At 42.4% G+C, this 20,316-nt stretch overlaps 1 protein-coding gene across 6 annotated transcripts in view; it reads left to right on the forward strand.

The window, feature by feature from the left end:
- Positions 1 to 3,192: 3,192 nt before the first annotated feature.
- tab2 (TGF-beta activated kinase 1 (MAP3K7) binding protein 2) overlaps positions 3,193 to 20,316 on the forward strand; it is a 39,108-nt gene continuing 21,984 nt past the window's right edge. For 4 of the 6 annotated variants that reach the window (XM_068708591.1, XM_068708585.1, XM_068708590.1 and 1 more), the window contains exon 1: positions 3,193 to 3,819. The gene's annotated coding sequence lies outside the window, so the exon portion shown is untranslated. Of the gene's footprint in view, positions 3,830 to 20,316 lie in introns of all 6 variants that reach the window. The other 2 variants (XM_068708586.1, XM_068708589.1) reach the window with 1 other exon arrangement.

Raw genomic sequence — 20,316 nt, forward strand, 5'->3', positions numbered from 1 at the left:
ATATATTTCATAAGAAAATGTTATCATATGTTTCTTTTAGCATAAGATAGCTTATATATAATCAAGAAGCTATACTATAAATATATCAAAATGTACAAGTCTAACATTGGATATTTTTTTTTAATGTTTCATAAACTTTAGTTTTGATGGTGTACTTATTGAATTATTCATATATTTTTTTTATTTTTTTTTTTATCCCCCTTGGAAATGTATGGTTACAGCCGAGTCAGTGTGAAAAGAAAATCCATGCCTTCATATGTCACTTTTGTAACTCCGTGCTCTCTGCTCCCCCTGTCCCTTCACAACACTGTGTCGAGCTTGTTAGCACTGGGTGCGTGTGGCCACGCGGGCGAGCACAGTTAAAGTTTGCTTTAAGAGGGAAATAATGACCGGAGAACCAAGCTGCAGAGCTAAATCTAAACTGCTGACCCATGACAAGCTGTCCTCGGACCGTGAGAAACGGGCCTCTTTCCATGCCAAGAATGTGGGTGGCCCGGCGCTTCTATCTGACAAGTGAGGGCCTGTTGCAGCACTGGAGCGCAACAGCAGATTTTTATTTTTTTTTAATGTCTGATTTGTCTGCTGCGCAATGTCATTCTTGTAATCTTGTGTCTATGTGTGGCATGCACACGGGGAGAATGTCCACTTCCACTTGTTGGGCATCTTCAGGTTCAGTCACTAGAAATTCTTGAGAATTTTGATTCCCTTGCCTTTTTTTTTTTTTTTTGCTGATTCACTGGCCTGACACACAAAGTGTGTAAGGCATTGTGCAAAGCGATGAATACTCTGGTCACAGAGCATAAGAGGCTGCACTGTGCTGTCAGTTCGCCGCTCGCACTGAAGGGGATTTCAGCTCCCTCCGGGGCTTCAAACCCAGAGGGCCAAAGGGGTCAGGGTCTGTGCGAGATAGCAGGGGGGCCACGGTTTTGTGTGTGAGTCACTGCATTACGCCGACACACGAGACACCATATGTTTTCCCACCCAGGTCAGTGAAGAACGAATGCACCGTCCCTTTTTTTCCAGAAGAGTTCCCACAAGCGTGTGTTTCTCACTGCAGAGCAAGAAGCAGTTAAATTATGTCCTAAAAAGAAAAAAAAGAAATGGGTCACCTGTTGATGATTAAAACAATTTGTGTCTAATTTTAAAAAGTGGGAGCAATTTTGCAAGAGGAATCTGGATGGTTCTTCTTGGACGACATGGTGATTCCTTGGTAGGCAGAAAAAGTCTCGACCTTTTTTGATGTGACACCAAAACCCCTCAACCGATACCAATCCCATAACTCTGGAGGCACAGCAATTTATTACCAAAAACATACTTTTATGGTATAACAAAAATGTCATCGTTGTAGGGCTTTTATTCTCATAACAATGATGGCGCTTCTCATTCCCATCAGATTTCCACTTTAAATGTGTTGCAGAACTGTGTAGTGTATTTTAATTGTAATATGTGAGAAACATTAAAACATAAAACAAATTTCAGATGAATCTGGGAAGTTAATGCATGATCTTGGGATATTTTACAAGAAAAAAATCCAATAACTCAAAGTCCACTTACTAGCTTTCTTTGTTGCTTTCAACCGCATCTCATGGGCATCCTCAGCAAGTGTTTAGCAGGTTTCATGTTCACCATGTTCACCATCATTTCAATCCATCTTCACAAAAAAATACAATTGTGGTAGAATAAAAGGCAGAGGATCACTAGAGTCAGTATTACACAACACATATTCACTTTACAGGTGTGAAAACAAGAGTCTTTGCCGGATTTACCACTCCCGATCCCCCAGCTGTACTAAATGGTGCCACCTCAGCGAGAATGCTAAAGTTGCCATAAATAGATTGCTAATATTTAGAGTTTTTTTGTAACAAAACTGGGAGCTGCTAGATGATATTTCACCACCTGAATACCTTTTATTTTGGTCTGGTCCCCATATGAGGACAATTTGTTATACGATTCGGGACATTTTTTTATTTATTTCATTCATATTTCGGTAGCTATGGTCAACGACGATTGGCTGCACCCACAAAGGTTGGTGCAGCTCAGGGTCAAAGTTCAAACAAATTTTAACTTTTGGCACAGCCTCGCCTGTGCTTGACCTACCATGCATCCGCATGCAGTTCACTATCATGGAGGAACCGCCCCCAAAAAAGACCCAGTTTAGGGTTAAGATTCATCCTCTGGGAAACATGAATGTCTGTGCAAAAGTTTATGGCAACCCATCCAATAGCTGTTGTAGCAAAGTGTTGGACTGAGAGACATTGCTATGCTAATAGAACCACGCCGCTAGCGTGGTTAAAAATACAAACTGAAAAAAACAAACATATAATGATGGAATTGTAAAAACACACTCTGCGCTGATGCACTTTCAATTGCTACCTGACAGCCCTTGCTCTGCCTAAGTGGTTGAGCAAAGTGTGTTTACGCTTCTCTGATGAGGGAACACATCGTGATTGGTCTTCGCTTGCCAGATTTCGAACACTCACCCTTTTAGTCTCGCCTTTAACACTCGGACTACAGCACTCGTGCACTGCAGAAAGCACCGCAGCAAGTATTATCCGATTAAATAGTTTCAATGCAGACGACAACGACATGCAGTCATGCACACAGTTAGTTTTTAAGTCTTGTTTGACCATGATCTGTTTTCAGACCTCTGGAGGCCACAGTGATCCCAATGTGCAGCGTCGTCTCTTAACTGCCTCATAACAGACGAGTTAGAGAACACGACAGACTGAACTTTAGAGACCACATGTTCATGTTTTACCAACCGATCTCCTAATGTCAGCATCTTACAGAAAAAAAGGACAGCAAAGGAAAAGAGCTCTGTAACGGTTGGTGAAATACTCCCATGGACGGAGCGCCAATAGGCTGCTGTAAATGAGACAACTTTGTATTTCACACTCAAGTATGAAATGTGTTGTTTCCTTTTGGGTGGGGAAGTGTTCATACCCCGACACTCAAATTTAATTTGGTCAAATGTAGCTTATCTGTGAGGTGTCAACAAGTGATAAGAGGAAGCTGCTTTCTTACAGGTAGTTTAGGGAGGGAGACACATTGTCTCATTAATTCCTGCCTTCCCTCAGCATTTGAACGCATGTCAATGTGAATAACAGTGGGGTAAAAAAAATTCCAGCTATAAGAATGTAATAAGGTGGTAATTTATTGATTCAGGTGGGGAATCCTATTTTTGCTCACATGTCATACCACTGGATTAGCCCTTCAGCTTGATCAATAAAGAAGCAGACAGCCATCACACTTCTAGCATAGTTTTTCCATTCCAGAAACCTTAAAAAATGTCTTGTTAAGCTTCTCATTTTCTAGCATCTTCTGCAGCAGCAGGGTTTTGCTCAGCTCAGTTTTTGCAATCTCAACTCTCTCCTCCCTCTGCACAACTTTGTGAAACTTAAAAAAGAAAAAAGAAGAAGAAGAAGAAGAAAAAAAAACAGCTCTTCCTCTCGCGATAGTAGCTTGCATATGCAGCCGCCATATTCTGTGACAGTATTTTGATTCGTATCTGCTGGAAGTGAGGAAAAAGAGAAAAGTGAAGGGCTGTCGAGGGGAGGGGAGGGGGGGCTGAAGAAGAGGAGCTGTCAAAAAGTTGTTCCCGAGTCTCTGTCAAACGGCGGAGAGCTGAGGCTCGGTATCCCTCCCCTAAACGCTATTGCGAGGACACTCAAGGCCCGGGGCCTCGGTGCAGTTGGCTCTTCGTCTCCCTGGTAGTAGCTGGACTCCTCTCGGCTCATCCTCTCCCAGCTCCGCGGCCCTCCGGAGGTCCGGCGGCGGTCTCGGGTGTTAGAAGGCGGCCCAGGGAGCGGAGACGGAAAGGTACGTTCCAGTAAGTTAACGACACTTTGGCCAGTTAGCAAACAGCCGGAAGAATGCCGTTTTACTTGCGGTACTGTGAAATTAAAATTAAAATGAAGCATTTGAGCAGCTCGTGCGGTACGCGCTTTTATACACCGTCACATTCAGTTTGAAAGAAAACTGAGTGGAAAAAAAGTTTTCAGATGTGGAAAAAGTTTTTTGTCTACAGCCAGCAGCTAGCTAGGCTAGCGTTAGCTCAATTGGAAGTGTTTGGAGACTGTTTGCCGTCTCCGCGGAGTTGTTAAATCACTATCTTCAGTTTAAAACACATTGGGTTACTTTCCTCCGAAGTCCGCTTTAGTGTGAATATCTGTAAATGGATGGTATGGGTGTTTTTGTGCTTTAGCATAACGCTGGCTGACGCTACATGTTTTGTAGCCCATGTTAGCTTCTTTTTTTCCACTGAGCTACCCTCTGAAACGTCGCAAGACTTGTGGATGGAAACGTTAAATCAGAAAGCTGTTGCTTCACTTAATCTCAGATACGGATACTTTTGTATCTCCAACAAGCCTCAAAATTAAGCCGTTACACCTCAATTATTATTATTTCTTACCCCTATGCTATAACACTATTTTTTGCGTAACGTGGAAACTTTCTCATAACTTCAGCAACGTTGAGCTAACGTTGCCAGTTCTGTAAAGTTGTGCGTCACTGAATGTATCGTACATGTAGGCTACGTTAAGCCCATGTGTGCTTCACTATAGGCTTCCTGTCGTTTTCATAATAAGACGATGCAAGCAGAGCTCACTGGTTGCGTAGTTGGACAACTAATGGAGACACACACGAAACTCACCATTGTGTGTTTGGTTGTCTTTTAGTGAGTCACCTCACCTGTCTCAATAACTTTATCACACACATCCTGGATCAGATGTTCCTGGTAGTTGTGATGGAAACGGGGGGGGGCGCTGAGCCTTTGACAGCCAAAATGACAGCTCAGTTGTTTTTTGTATGTATGCTTGGTAAAGTTAACCAGTCATGATTTAGACTTTTCTTTCCTGTTCAATTTATTCTGCTGAAGCCAGATGGGCAGGGAGGCACAGGTTGCAACATTTGCTCTATTTATAAGTGTTTGTTTGTAAGGCAAGAGATGGGTAATTGGGGAAACTGGAGACACTGAAATCGTTTCAAAAGTTTTGACAGAACATGGTTGAGCGATTTGTTTTTCCAAAGAATCATCTGTGGGTTCACAGAAGATCTTTGAGATGTTTTTTCCTAAGCTTTGCATCTACTTTTCGGTTATTTTCATGCAGTCTAAATTCTATTTAGCCATGCTGATTGCAACTAAATGTAACACTAATACTACCGTATGGTGACAGGATTCTTTTTATTTTTTTTTGTAATCACGTGTGATAATTCATGTTAGCGTTTGGGCCATTCTGGTGGTCTCCCTGGAGAGAACCCCTTTGGGTGTGTTGAGAATCTGTCTCTCCACGCTGTGTCATCAAGGTTTTCATATTTACATCACACCAGTCAAATGATGCAACATGTTGTTTTGGCAGGTGATCAACCTTTGTCCAATTATTGTTTTTATTCTAAACCTGACAGCTGAGGAATGTGAATTGCACTTCGAAACACCATTTATGATACTGGTAATGAACAACTCTATACCTGACTGTTTTTTTTTGTATAATCCAGGCTTTCTCATTTTTATCCCCATTCTCAACGCACGTCGACTGGCTTCTCCGTTACGCTTCGAGTTTATTCGCAAGCGGTAAAGAGTCTGCCTCTAAACGCCTCCAATCTAAGCCGCGTTGTCTTCACAGCCAGAGTGTTTGGAGTGTATATCGTTCATTAGCAGCTTGTGCCTGTCTTGACTTGCAGTCAACATTGCACTTCCTGACCAATAAGCTGCAGTGGCCAACTGTTTATAGGTGCAGACCCCTAACTGAAACCATGTGTGCCTGTAGCAGGGCAAATATGTTGCTAGGAGGCCTCGCTGCTTTGCCACTCTTTGGAGACTAGGCAGCGAATACTCTGAGCCTGTATGATAAGTGCCAAATCAGGATTTTTTGGTGAGGATCCGTCACACGTACAGGCCCGTTAATTGCTTTGTTTCGATGTCATTTGGCACATTCTAAATCAACACGACTAAAAGCGAGGGCAAACAGATCATAGATCTAAACTCTCTAGAGTGTGTTACCTAAGTTGCCTCGATGCTTGTTGACAGAGTCGGAGATTGAATTGGGCTCCCTCGATGTGCTTGCTTCTGTACAATAAACAAGCAGTACTAACACTTGTGTTTTAAAGAACTTTTTTACAACAAGCCGGGGTTGTGGCATGTCGTTCGCGAGGCCCGTGCCAACACTCAAATCTTCTTTCCTGAAAAACCTGTTTCCTGATTTATCATTTGCGGTTTGCGCAACAACTTATCACCAATCAGAGCAAAGGGGTGGGGGGGTGTAGTTTTTTTTCTTTTTCACAAGGGGAAGGATAATTACTCCATGTGAGTGTGTTTGGATGGAGCACAAATGCTTGTTGTTTGAGTCAGTTTAGCCCAGGAAACGGTATTGGCTTACCTTTCTGTGTGTCGGAACACATTCTCTTCCTCAGAGCAGTGTGTTGTTTTCATCGGAGTAAAAAGTGTCAAGGTAAGACGGACCTACAATGCCAAATGGGAATGAAGTAGGTGGTTAGGGAAGGATCCATCACATTATGCCTATTGCTGCAGACTCAGGAAGAGGTTTTGGTGTTTTTAACCCTCCCCCACTCTTGTGTGTGTGTGTGTGTGTGTGTGTGTGTGTGTGTGTGTGTGTGTTGGTGTGTGGTGTGTGTGTGTGTGTGGGGGGGGGGGGCTGTCAGGAAGAGAGGCTCTCATTGAAGCCCCCTCCCCCTGTCGAGCTCTCCCGACTTCTCCGCTTTAAATGGAGTCCTCCATTACACATGCTGCTCGTGGTCCTCTCTGGTTCAGGAGTTAAACTGCACGCATTGGGGCTGACGCTGCACAGTCAACTGCACCTCTAGCTGTCGCCTGCTCAGAGCTTGTTCATTTTGCAGAGTGCATTTAAAAAATAAAAATGTTGCAGCGGCTTTTACAAATCGTCCACAACCATGATAACTTGTGCATACCAATCATTTTAAGTTTGCTTATCTGTTGCACGGTGAAGTTGTGCATGATTTAGGCTTTTTTATTCAACCCGATAAGGCTGCACAAATTGATTTTTATTCTTTGTTGTTGGCCACTTGAAAGCAGAAGAAGCCCCCAATGAGCTGTCAATTCCACAGCCTTGACAAGTTCTGACTATAATTGCCTGTTTGCACATCCACAGGACCCTGTGTAAGCTTTCATTCAGAGTTGTGTTTCTGGCCCCCATTATAGTCCAATCTTACCTCACCTTTGAGCTTTAGTTGTTACATGCTAGGCTTTCTTGACCAGCTGGTCTCTAACTTAGTCTGTCCATGCTCGTCTCTGCTGGGCAGGTAGTCTACGTTTGAAATTGAACCATACGGTGCATTTGTGTGCTGCAAAATCGAAACACTGTGGCTGAATGAGGCTAAAAAGCTCCATAAAGATAAAGTAGTTTGGTGATAATTCTCAAATTGGAACTCAGAACATAACCAATAATTCTGTGTCCGTTTGCATTAAAAGGCCGCTCGGTTACTCTCCTGGACCAAATTTGCATCGGGCTAAAAAACCAGACCATGAAGATTTATTAAACGGAGCAGTGATGTTCCTATTGCCCCAGGTCATTTTTATTCAGCTAAAACTGACCAACACATGTGTGCAGTCTTCCATTCACTTGTAAAATAAAGACAAGTGCTGGACACATTAGTGTTTCTCCTGAGCTCTTAGTGCCTCTTGTTTGTTGTCATTAATGGCTTTTCTTAAGTTGTTTATACTTGCGCTTGGCATTGTAGCATGAGCCTCCGCCGACGGCGTACAAAAGCTCCGAGCATGAACGCAGGCGTTTATACTCAATGCGCTGTGCGCTGCATTATTCTCCCAAACGTCAGAGGACGTACAAACTAAAATGAAGTGTGAAGAATCAAAAAGACGAGTGTAACTCCGAGATATACCCACAGACTGTAGGTGAAACTGGCAAAAAGCCCTAAACCAACCGTAACAATGCAGAGGGGGGATAATATCTGTAAACTCATATCTCATATTCATGCACTACTTTATTACCTTTGTTCAAGCCCTGTAAAGAAGGAAGTCATCTATTAAATGCATCATAAGGAAACAAAGGTTGAATATCCAGTGGACAGTTTAATTTGGCTGCAAAATATTTACTGAAATGAAGATTTTTATGATCTCCTGTTTCTAAAGCATTTAAAAGTGACCTTTTTTGTATAATCCCTAGACGTGTAAATAGTGCTTTTATCAGTGAACTATTTGTGACAGTCACGCTTTAGACATTCTGGTGTATTAGACCGTTTGAGATGTTCCAACAACAATTGAAAGGATGTAAATGGCACTGATGTGGTCATTTTAATCACCGTTTGCATAACAAAACCAAAAGGACCGGGATGGGCTCAACTTGCTCATGTTGTGTGAAAGATACTCGGGTGATAATTTGCGTGCACTCTCGCTGCTGTTGACCGATTTGTCGGGGCCTTTGTAGCCTACAATTTACAGGTCCCTAGCAGTAACTCGAGCTTCAGTGTGTAAACTGCTCACATTTTGGTTTTAGGCTTTTAAACTCCTTGAACTTTACCATGCTGCACGATTCCGGGCAGTTGGTTATTGCAATGCTGTGTGCGTGGGATTCAGTTTCCCACTCTGTTGGCCTTCTGTCGTTGGGCCTCACACTCCACAGTCACAGGTGACTTGATTGAAGCTTGTTGTTAGAAAGAACCGTTTGTTTCAGTGATGAATACAAGCAAAAGACATCAACAAGTGCAGAAACTCTTCCATGTCAACGGAGTATAGAAATGAAGAATTACTGAGTTGAATTGCTAATGTCTTTATTAATTTGCTTAAGTTTGGAGACATTAACCCTGGCATCACTGAGGTGCGCAGACTGGCGAATTGTTCAGTTGAATAAGTGAACTCAAAATAGACATCTTGTGTAATTGGCACTTGTAAAACAGGCTCCAACGCGGCAGAATAATTAAAGAGCAGCTTTTCATGCTAATGAAGTGCTTTTTGAGTTCTCCTTTGCAGAAACTCTGGTATGAAATAGGATAGTAGCGCAACCGTCAATTAAAGGAGTATAGTGGAGCTTCTCCGCCGGTTTCTAATTGGAACCATAACCGCTGGTGTGTTAAACAAGCATGTTTGGAAAGACAGTGGTGCAGCTCTGGAGACACTCGGGCATTGTTAGTGGGATCAGTGTTGTGCTTCAAGCGTTCATTTCCACCCTTTTTCTTCTGATTTGTTGGTCAATAGAAGCAGCAGACCAGTAGGACTACGTTGCCCTATATTCTGAGTGACACAGCAGCTTTACATTAACATGCACAAAACCTGTTTGCTTCCTGTTGTCAGGCTTACGTTTTCAGTGTCGTTCACTTTCACTTAATGTGCCAGAACCGGTTTGACAAAACGAAAGCAGTTAAAAAAAGTATGTCAATATTCATATGCTTGCAACTTTGATCAAGATTAGTTTTTTTGATTTACAATTACCACTTCTTACCATTTTACCTTTTGATTACTGTTCATTATTTAATATCTTTAAAATATAGAGGTTTTGAAGTCCCTCTGAGTTTTGGTCCGCTCTTTTTTTATATATTTAATATTTCTTCTTATTGTCGGTGAACGGTCAAACGGTTAATTATTAACATGCCCGCTACTAAAAGTTAATGTTCAGTCCTCATGATAGTTTATCACTAAAAGGTCAAGCTGCCAGCGGTGTCACATTGTTCCACATCAGTTAAAGTCCCAGTGAAATGGAAGTTTGAGTGGCGTACTGAGGATTAAAAAAAATGTCTAGCTAGTTGCCCCAAAGTCTCATTTGATTGGATTATTTTTTTTGTAAACGCCCGAGTGCCGGATGAGTCATCCAACATTTTAAACCTTAATAGATTCTAAAGGCCTCTAACCTTCCTTTCACAGCCTTTCAAACTTGAAAGGCTGTTTTTAACTTTTTTTTTCAGCCGAAAACATCTCTCGAATTTCAAATTGGCCGCCTGAGACTTTTCCTAGACCATTCAAACAAACTAGGAATCAAATATTAAGTGTAATTACAAGCATCCCCTCCAATGGCTTGTTGGCTTTCTCTTGCATCTACAAATCTACAGGCTTTTTTCTACTGTAACGTGTCACCAGTGTAACCCCACGAGTGACGGCGAAGGAAGTCACAGGAAGACGGTTTAGCGGTTATCTTCGGCCGCCGTGCTCCACGGAGTCGTGCACGTCAGTCCTCTGCATCAGGATATGTGTGTGTGTGACACAAACACTTCCTCCCATAGTGCATTACCCTGAGAAACACCTCAGTTTGCATTTTCACATTTGGCCTCCCATGCTTCAGTTGACTTTTTTTAGGAGTGCAGAGGCCAACTGCATAGTGCCATTTAAAAAAAGAAAAAAGAAAAAAAGAGACATGCAGGAAGTAAATGCAGTGCACTCCATAGTTTGCAAGTTTCTTTGAAAGATACAATCTGACCTTGTTAAGCAGTTCACACTTAACAGGACCCTTTGTTGGTGGTGAGACATGCAGAGCAGACGCAGCAACTGGTCAACACATTTCTTTTCTAGTGTCTCCTTTCTGTGCCATGTGACAGGATGTGCATTTTGAATTGACAGCCTGATAAGATGAGTGAAGATATCTTAATCCTCATTGGTGTACCTGTCACTGCACGGGCTTTGGCCTGGTTTGGTGTGGTGTGGTCCCCTTATTGCCTCCCTTTTAATCTTTATTACAGTCTCTCTGTCTTTTCTCCGCTCTGAAATAAATACTTGACTACACACTGACTGCACTGATGTCCACCGGAGCGTTTCCAGACCTTACATGACATCCTGAACATGCATATTGGTTTGGGGGAGGTTGGCGTCCCTGGTTTTTGTGCAGCTTGTTTTTTGAAACACTCCAGCCTGCTAAAATGACAGCTTCCTATAGGGGCGGACACATGATTTTAGTTTGAATGAGAATCCGGTTTTATTTTTGCATACAAGGAAATTAGCTTTTGGTGTGTTGGTGCACAGACAAGAAACAAAAAACACAATTTAAAAATTAAGAAAAATATACACTGTAACTGTTGAAAAAGGAAGAGCTAAGCAGAAATGAAGAATATATTGTATGGGGTGTGCAATGGTTTATTGTATTAAGAACATGACGAATATGCAGTGTACTGACATACTAGTCCAGAAAGATGTGTATTATTGTTAAGGGAATAAGAACCCACTGAGCTGATCAGATTTCTAAGTAAATCAACGTGGACGAGCGTTTACTAGAATAGTTTTGCAATGCATCCATGGTGTCGGATGTCATGTGACTAAGCAGATTGTCAGCTGACCTGCTTGTTTTCCATACGATGGACGTTGCAAGCTGCCGTCTTATCTCTTCCCCTGCTTATTCTGCAGGTTCTGCCCCCCCAACTTCTCCCTCGCAGCAGACATGAGGACAGAGAGCTAGTCTGATTCTGTGCCGTTTGTAAATGCCATACAGGGACTGCTCTGTCCTTCATCATTTCTCCCACAGTCTGCTGACAGTCTTTCATCTCCCCTCAGGTTTTTTTTGTTTTGTACTCTCAAACGATGGGTAGAGGTCTTTCATCCGGTGTCCTATCAATAACGATGTGGGCCTCAGGCTCTCGTACTCCCTCGCTGTCTCACTCTGAAAACATATTGTCAGGGCGTGGTGGACAGCGCGGTCCACCCCAGCTGAAAAGCCTTTGTTTGTTGTGGTTCAGTGTAGCTTTGCCAATGGCAACTGTCTGTGTGTGGGTCTCTATGAAATTCTTGCAGCAGCAGTGGTCCGTTAAATGAAGACCCTGTATTCGCCGTGTGTTTTGCAACCGTTTGCATCTCGGCACCTGAGCTCCGGGGGGGAGAAAACAAACCTTACTTCCCATAACACCCCCCCTCCCCTCCTGTGCTGTATATTGCACAACAGCACACTGAAAACATACAGCTTGTGGGGCCTTCATCCTCACATCCGCAGTGTGCAAAGATTTAAAAAAAAAATAAATAAAATGTATGCAGAGACTGGTTTATGGAACTAACCAGATCCAATGCGAAGAGAGATGCATGTTGGGTAAAAGCTTGTAAAAGTGGAATCGACTAAAGAGGACGGGGGCTTTTGCACTTCCTCCCAGTCGCCCAAAGTCTCCCTTTGTTTGAAATGTTTCTGATAGTTTCCCTGTTCTCAGTCACTGATCCATGGAGACTTCTCTTCAATTTAAAGAGGGAAGCGGAGAGCTTAGTTCAGGGATATCCCTGGGTTAGCTAAGTCCACGCCGCTCCCCCTAACCCCTTTTCTCTCTCCCTCTCTTCCATGGCGCCCTTTGGCCTCACAAACCCAGCGGCCTGCCTCCACTCCTGGTTAGAGATGTCATAAGCTGTTCTGCTGTGGTGTGTGTGTGTGTGTGTGTGTGTGTGTGTGTGTGTGTGTGTGTGTGTGTGTGTGTGTGTGTGTGTGTGTGTGTGTGTGTGCACGCGCACCGTATCGGGCCAGTTCGGCGCTGGCACACTCCGAGGCACACCTGTCGGTGCCAGTCTATGGAAAACCAGCTCTGTGTTGTTGTCCCCCGTCCTCTGAAGGCTGCATTAGCATGGCCAATCACTGCGCACACACACAGCACCTCCAGGCATGGGCCAACAGTGGGTGTGTTGGTAAAGAGAGCCACGCATGCAGACATAAAAACATGCCCATCCTGCCCGATAGAACACGGATGATTGATTGATTGAGCATCTTAAAGTTCACTGATATTGGCAAAAAGTATGTCTTCCACTGCTATATTGTGCAAACCCGGGTTGTTGATCAGTGACTTAATAAGTTCTCAGGCAGGTGCTGACATATCTGGCCTCCAGATCTCACTGTGCAGGCCATACTTGGTTTTGGAATACAAATTCCACAGCCCTTGTAATCTCCTTTAGCATTTGCATTGTTTGCTTTACAATGGACCACAACACATTTCAGATACAAACTATTAAATCCGTATTCAAGACAAAGGGAACTAATGCATTTTGATACATTTATTAAACATTTAACTAAGAACAACACTAGAAGGGTTGCAGAGTAGAACTGCTTTCAGATCCGTTTAATACAGGGCCACATTTACTGTCTTCAGCAGCACAAGGCTCAGACAACTTGTGATGATATTAAACAGAGTTGCATGACGGGTCAATTACCCCGATGTAGGTGAAAAGGGCCTGCACACACCGAGGGAGACCAGCATGGCTCGAATGTTTTGAGAGGGCTGGAATAAGACCACATGGCATCTCAGCCAGCAGAGGAGTCATGTGACCTGGCTGCTATTTGTCTTTTGGTTGGCCTCAAGGTGGAGAATGATACTCCTAACAGCTGCGGGAAGCATTTCCGGCAGAGGGTTTTTCCTCCTCGGCCGAGCACACGTCCAGTGAACACACACACTGCAGCAGGGATGCATCGATGGCTGCTTCTCCACCACCGATACGTGTTCTCAGCATGGTGTGGATTTGTGCTGGTTATGAGGCCTTACTCTGAGTGAACCATGTCATGTTAGGGCCACTCTGGAGAAATCTGAAAGTCTTGTGTTTGCAATAAAGGTGGAAATTCCTTCAGATGGATTAGAAAAGTTTGTTAACCTTAATATCTGACCTTTTTATAGATAATTGTTTTATCAGATTTAAGTACTCATTGCCCTATTTTAGCTTAAACCAAAACCTGATGCAGCTTCTGTTGTAAGGACTTGTTGGTGTGGTTAAACTGCTTCATAGAGACCTCTTTTTATTTTTTTGTTCCTGTGTGTAACACCCTGAGCGGTGGAGTGAACTGATGGAATGAGCTGACCAAAGACAGAAATGCTGTTAATGTCCCGCTGTCTGTGCGCTTCAAAGAGCATGATGACATACAGTAAGTGCATTTCGTAAGGCAATAAAGGGTGAAGATTTGGCCGGTGCATACTTGGCGTGTCATCGCTAAGCGCCTGAGTGCAGTCGCTCTCTGTGTGTTCAATCGCCTCGTGGTGAGTGCTGAGAGACGCTGCTGCCACCCAAAAAGCTCCGGCTGCAGCGGGCCGGAAGGTCACCGTTTTGAATCCCGGGGCCAGCTGAGTCTGTGGAGTTGGAAGTGGATGAGAAATGCTTTTTCCCACACCAGTAGCTGAAGTGGAGGGGCCTTTGAGCAAGGCACTTGGAGCTACTTGAACAGTAGAAAGCTGTGTGTCGAAATGGGGAAATAAATCATGTAAATTAAGATTTTACCTTTTATAAACCATAGCAAAAGTGATTAAGTATCAAACTAGATGGTTGGTTTAATAATTTAGAAAATATATGACATTTCCAAAAGTATTTTTGTTGTTTGTTGCAACATCTTAGATGTTGCAACAAATTTTTATTTATAGATCATCAGCTGATTATTTCCCATATTAATCATTTATTAACCGTCTATATAACATTAGAAAAGAGTGAAGAATGTTCATCACAATGTCCTCGAACTCGACTTCATCAAATGTCTTGTTTTGTCCAATCAACAAATCAAAACCCTTAATTTTCACTTTACGCTAATGTAAGCAGCCAATTCTCACATTTGAGAGCCTGGAGATATGATATATTTTTGCTTCATTGACATTACTTCTGATACCTGACTAAATGTCATTTTTTTGGCAGATGAATACAGGTTTAAAAAAACAAAAACAATTATAAATCTCTTATAAAAAAAAATCTGTTTTGTTTTGCAGGAAATATTGGGTGTGATCTTTGAGGGAGATGGCATGCTCTGTTTGCGTGTCTACATTGTTGCTGTGTGTGTGTGTGTGTGTGTGTGTGTGTGTGTGTGTGTGTGTGTGTGTGTGTGTGTGTGTGTGTGTGTGTGTGTGTGTGTGTGAGAGAGAGAGAGAGAGAGAAAGAGACTTCCTCTTGAAGGTGGGGCTGTACAATGGGATTGACATGGGAGTTATGTCTGGTATTCATGGCTTTTTCTATGCAGCTTTGTTATCTCAAGGACAAGGCATAGAAGGCTGTCTAAGGCACCAGGCTACAAACCAGGCAATAGTCAACCTTTAGTGTGTGTGGTGGGGGGGTGGGGGGGGGGGGGGGCGTGCGTATGAGTCAACATGCATGTTAACCACGGATTAATGACAGAGTTTAACATCGTAGTGTGAAATTAAGTACACGGATAACATTTAGAATCTTTAATGGTTTACACTGACTTCAGAGCAAATTAACAAAAAAAAATTTGGGACATGTTGGAAAAGAAATTGACCGGAGCCTTATAGCAAAACAAAACAACAAAAATTATCTGTATGTATGATCCATACTGGATCATGAACCATGTTCCCCTGAATCTGACAGATATATATCTATATAGATAGATAGATAGATAGATCCTTTCATCGGATTAAATAATATGAGGCATTATTAGAATTATAACCACAACAAACTTTGCTAACTGCTCAATTTCTCCAACTTCATTGGTGCATAACTGTTGACGTGATTTAAATACTTACTACCGTGCTAAAGCTTCAACTGATGACTTCTGTCAGATCCTGATTTGTGTGGGTTCGATGCCAAGCTAAAGATAACCCAAATGAATCCCAGAGCTTAAGCAGCCCTTAATGAGGCCGACGGCAGCAGAAGTGGTACGCGGGGCTGTAACCGACAAATACATCTGCGTTAGTGAATCATGGAACGTAGGAATCCGGTGCTGCGCAGCTGGCCAGCGACGCTGAGCGGCCCACAGAAACTCCTGGCAGAAAATCTGTTTCTGAACCTTTTTTTAGCCCACTACCCCACTGCAGCCCATGTGTTCCCGACCCTTACTGGTATCAGATCAGTTTTCACGTAACAAAAAACAACAACGAGCAGTTGTGTTGTTCTAAGCGAGGCAGTGACCAGACACTCCGTTTAGTAAACCTGAAACAGGATCGGAGGGTTTTGTACCCGGTGATTGTAGCTCACGGGCTGCTCGCTCAGCGCTCCCTTCCACTTAATAACTCAGCTGGTATTCGGTTGTTTTTAGTAGCAGCCAGCAGGTTCACTGCGCCACATGTCAATGAGTCACCGTATGACTCGTTGTTGTGGACAGACTCGGGAGCTCGTCCTGCACAAGTGCAGCGTCGCTGTGATCAGTGAAAGCAGAGCTCCTCTGTGCGATCAATGTGCAGTTAAGTAACTTTACCACCGGCTTGGCTGCATCTCAATATACAGCACGTTAGCTGTTAAACCACCATTTTAACTGAATTACCCTGCTTCCACGCCCCACTAGAAACCCTTTTAAATGCAAGTTGTCGCTGTAGAAGTTGAACGTAAATGTTGCTTATAAGTCGCACATACAAGTTTCTGAGTCATGCTTTATCAACCTGAAAACTGACATTAACAGAACGCTAGTTGGAAGTGAGCAAAGGGCCTGCTGCCATTCAAGAGCTGCTGTTTCCTCTTGACCTCCTCTGTGTTTGTGACTCAGAGGCCGAACACAGTGGCTTCATGATTGCTACTTGACAGCTGGTAAATGGGAGCCTTGGACACACACATGAAGGCAGCGTTGGTCCTTCCAGTGATTGACGGCTAACTGCCCAAAACCTCTGGCAGAGTCAACAAACAGACCAGCCGTAACCTAAATTTACCAACAGTATGGTTAAATCTGGTCAGTTTTTCTCACTTGAGGCAGCCCTGGAAAAAAACATTAAAAAAATTCTAAAACGGCATACGTTCATACATTTGGTTCACCAGATGTTCTTAATTTGGAATGATGATGGTGATGCTTGTACAGGCCTTGTTTTAAGTAATACCTCTGGAATCCTTAACTGCTCATCATTAACATATTTCAGTTTTTAAATTCTCAGCGTGGTAATATATCTAAGACTAGAGAATGAAATATCTACCAGTTATCTCAGTGTCAACAGCCACATAGAGTGGAAATAGTGGCTTTAGCCTCAGAGTCTGACTATTGTGTACAATGAATTTTAATTATCAATTAACTCTTAAATAGAGCCAAAACAGAAAACATTCTCTGGTTCCAGCTTCTGCAATGTGATGTATATTTGTGTATTTATTACACAAACAAAAAAATGTTTTGAAAGCAAATTTCTCGCAAAAATCAAGTTTGTAAGTGAAAATATATAAACTGAGAATAAATTATTTGTTAGTTTTGCTTATGAAACTAGAATTTTTGGCTGCAAATCAAAAACCTTTTCTTTCAAAAAAAGCTTTGCTTTAAAAAAAACAAACTACACTTTCAAAACGAAAACCTACGCTTTCAAAAAAAACAACCTATGCTGAGTTGAGTTTGGACGTAGTGGGCAGGGCATACGCTGCTGAATGAGCCAGGAGTTTCTATTGGTGGGTTCACTTGGATCCCGGCATCTGCCTCCACTGTAAACACTGACGGGAGGTTTCTGTGATGAGCGACATGGAGGTAAGTTGACATTATATTGTTCTGTTTTGTCAAAATTATTTTAAATGTAGCAGCACTTCACTTTGTTTTCATGTCGTGGAGTATGAAGGCAAATCACTGTCAAAATCCGAGAGCGCAAATGAGATCCACGCACGCGCACAAATCAAACAGCCGCGCGCGTATTTTACTTTGACAAGCGCTTTTACATCACTCCGCGTGCGAAATTCCCTCTCGCGCGAGCGAGCGAGAGGCATCTTCGCCCGAGCGCGTGGATCTCATTTGCGCTCTCGGATTTTGACAGTGATTTGCCTTCATAGTGGAGTCTCTTTTTTTAAAGAACGACATGGAAGGCTGCTGTGTTGACATGAAGCCTCACTTTCTCGGTCGGATAAAACCAAGCTCAGGATTTATTTTAAATTGCGCCATACATGCGTAGCTAACCTTAGCGAACATAGTCATGCCTCAGGCATACGTTACTCCCTTACCGGGAGCTTATAACATCACATGTTTGTTTAAATGATTGGTTAAGTTACGTGACATTTGTAGTTGACAAACGAGCTAACGTTAGCTGACAAGCTAACTAACGTTAGCGGGAGCTCATCTGCCTGCATCCGACCGTAGTTGGTCTTGGAAAGTTACTTTTAATGCCTTCACTTTAAAACTTCAGATGTTGACTAATATCTCACAGAGATTGTGACGATTTTACTGATGATTTATACTTCATATTATGTCCATAAATGGACCAACAAGAGCTCAGGTCGACCGGTTATGAACCTGAAATATCACTTTAAGTCCGGTAACGTTACAAACGTTGAGATTAATTACACGGATAAACTGAATTTGAGTATTTTGCTCCTTTTTGTTTTGTGAAATAAAACTAACTCTACGTTTTGTTTTGTTACAGGGAGCCAGGAGCAGACGGCTCAGTTCATCAAGCTGAGGGGGAGAATGACGGCCTCTTCACCGGGGCCAAACATTCAGCAACCATAGCTTGGAATTAAGACATTAGTCCTTTTGTAAATATCTCCATTTGACCATCCTGTACTTAAGGTTACAGTTACATTAGCTCTCATCCAATACAAAGCTTTTACTAATAGGACAAACAGTAGAGAGGACAATACACTTCTGATGTGTTGTTGTTGCTGTCACACAGATGACAGTTGTGACTGTCACCTTTTTCTTTTATTTATTTAATTCCACAATAAGACATACACGTAAATGATTTCTGTGTGAATTTGTGTATATTCTGCTGTGTAAAATGTGGCAATCTTCTAAATTTGTATCCTTGTGTTAACATTATTGTAATCTCAATGTGACAATTTTGGAGAAAATAATCCTGCAAGCAAAAAAAGGGACAATTTATAGAAAAAAAGTAAAGTATGTGCATATGTGTTACTGCAACTTAATAAACACGTTTGCTGACATTTGTTTTGCTGCTGTTGTTTTTGTTAACTGTCCTCTGCTAGGATTGCAAGTATCCAGGCTCTTTTCTCCACTAGAAAGATTCATTGAAAAATAAATATATGTATATATGTGTGTGTGTGTGTGTGTGTGTGTGTGTGTGTGTATATATACATATATGTATATACAGTATACTGATTATATACAGTATAATCCTTCTGAGCAGGCATTCTAGGCACGGAAGCCTATATTGTTTCATCAATATATAGGCAGCTTAAAGTTAGCTGGTGACGCAAACAGGAAGTCCTCTGTAGCATAGGCCATCTCATTTCGGAGGCCGCTCGGTCCAGCCTTTGTGGTCTTCATAGGACGCGGCCGACGTGGACCGCGAGGGCTGGGTCCACCGAAGGATGCAGCTGCTGGATTGGGACATATGCAGTGTTTACAGTGGAAGCAGATACCGGGATCCAAGTCGAACCCACCAATAGAAACTCCTTGCTCATTCAGCAGCGTATGCCTCGCCCACTACATCCAAACTCAACTCATAGGTTTTCGTTTTGAAAGCGTAGTTGTTGTTTTTTTTTGAAAGCGTAGGTTTTGTTTTTGAAAGCAAACGTTTTTGATTTGCAGCCAAACATTCTAGTTTCATAAGCAAAACTAACAAATAATTTATTCTCAGTTTATATATTTATATATCAGTTTATATACCCCAATAAACTACAGTAATGTCAAACGGTAAACTCTTAAGTAGTATTATGTAGGTATTTTGATAGAATAAGAATTTTCTACGGAACATTTTCTTACCGTGTAACTATTTGAAAACTACACATTCACTATTGTTTGGCATGTGTAATTTTATTTTTCTTGTATAGCCATCACAATCCAAAAAGTTTGGCCACATCTGCCTTGGACCATAGATAACTGTAACAGACATTTTTCATTATTGTCAGATATTAAACAGACCAAGTGTTTATCAATTAATAAAGAAAAGATTATCAGAGTAATGAACAATGCTAATATTTGTCAGTTGTAGCCTATTATAACTCTAATTAAATTTCCTCTATCTTGGAAAATACACTAACTTTTCTGTTAATACACAGAAGTACAAACCATGACTTATTTACATAAAAAAAAAAAAATGCAAACTGTGACATTTTAATGAGTTATGTTTGTTGATATACTCATTGAAAAAGATGACCGAGTTGACAGTTATCACTTTCAGTGAAGCAGTAGGCTGACTGCTTGTTTTAAAGAAATAGGAAGAGCGGGGGCTTTTTGTGACTTGGGGCCGCATCATTGAATCTGTCAGGAAAGACAGGAAAATGGCTTTATCTGTCTGGTCAGCCCCCCTCCCCTTCCTGGTGCTCGCCAACAAAATCTGTCTCATCCGCATCCTGCATTCTGCGTTTCTCATCATTTGCTCGTCCACACCTCGTCGTTGGAGCGTGTTGCTTTGGACAGAGATCTGAAGGGCTGTTCTCCGGACAGAACGAGAAGCGGTCCCAGAGGCCGTCCAAACACAACAGGGTCCACCCAGACTTGCAGAGACGGGAATAATAAATAACAATATGTGGAGCAGAAAGCCAACAGCGGTGGGGTGTTTGGTCAGGCCAGAGCCCTGCTGCTGCACTGAGCTGACTCTGTGCTG

This window comes from Cebidichthys violaceus, unplaced genomic scaffold, assembly GCF_023349555.1.
Source record: "Cebidichthys violaceus isolate CVI_PGR_0920_01 unplaced genomic scaffold, fCebVio1.0.p SCAF_14, whole genome shotgun sequence".
Classification (NCBI taxonomy): domain Eukaryota; kingdom Metazoa; phylum Chordata; class Actinopteri; order Perciformes; family Stichaeidae; genus Cebidichthys; species Cebidichthys violaceus.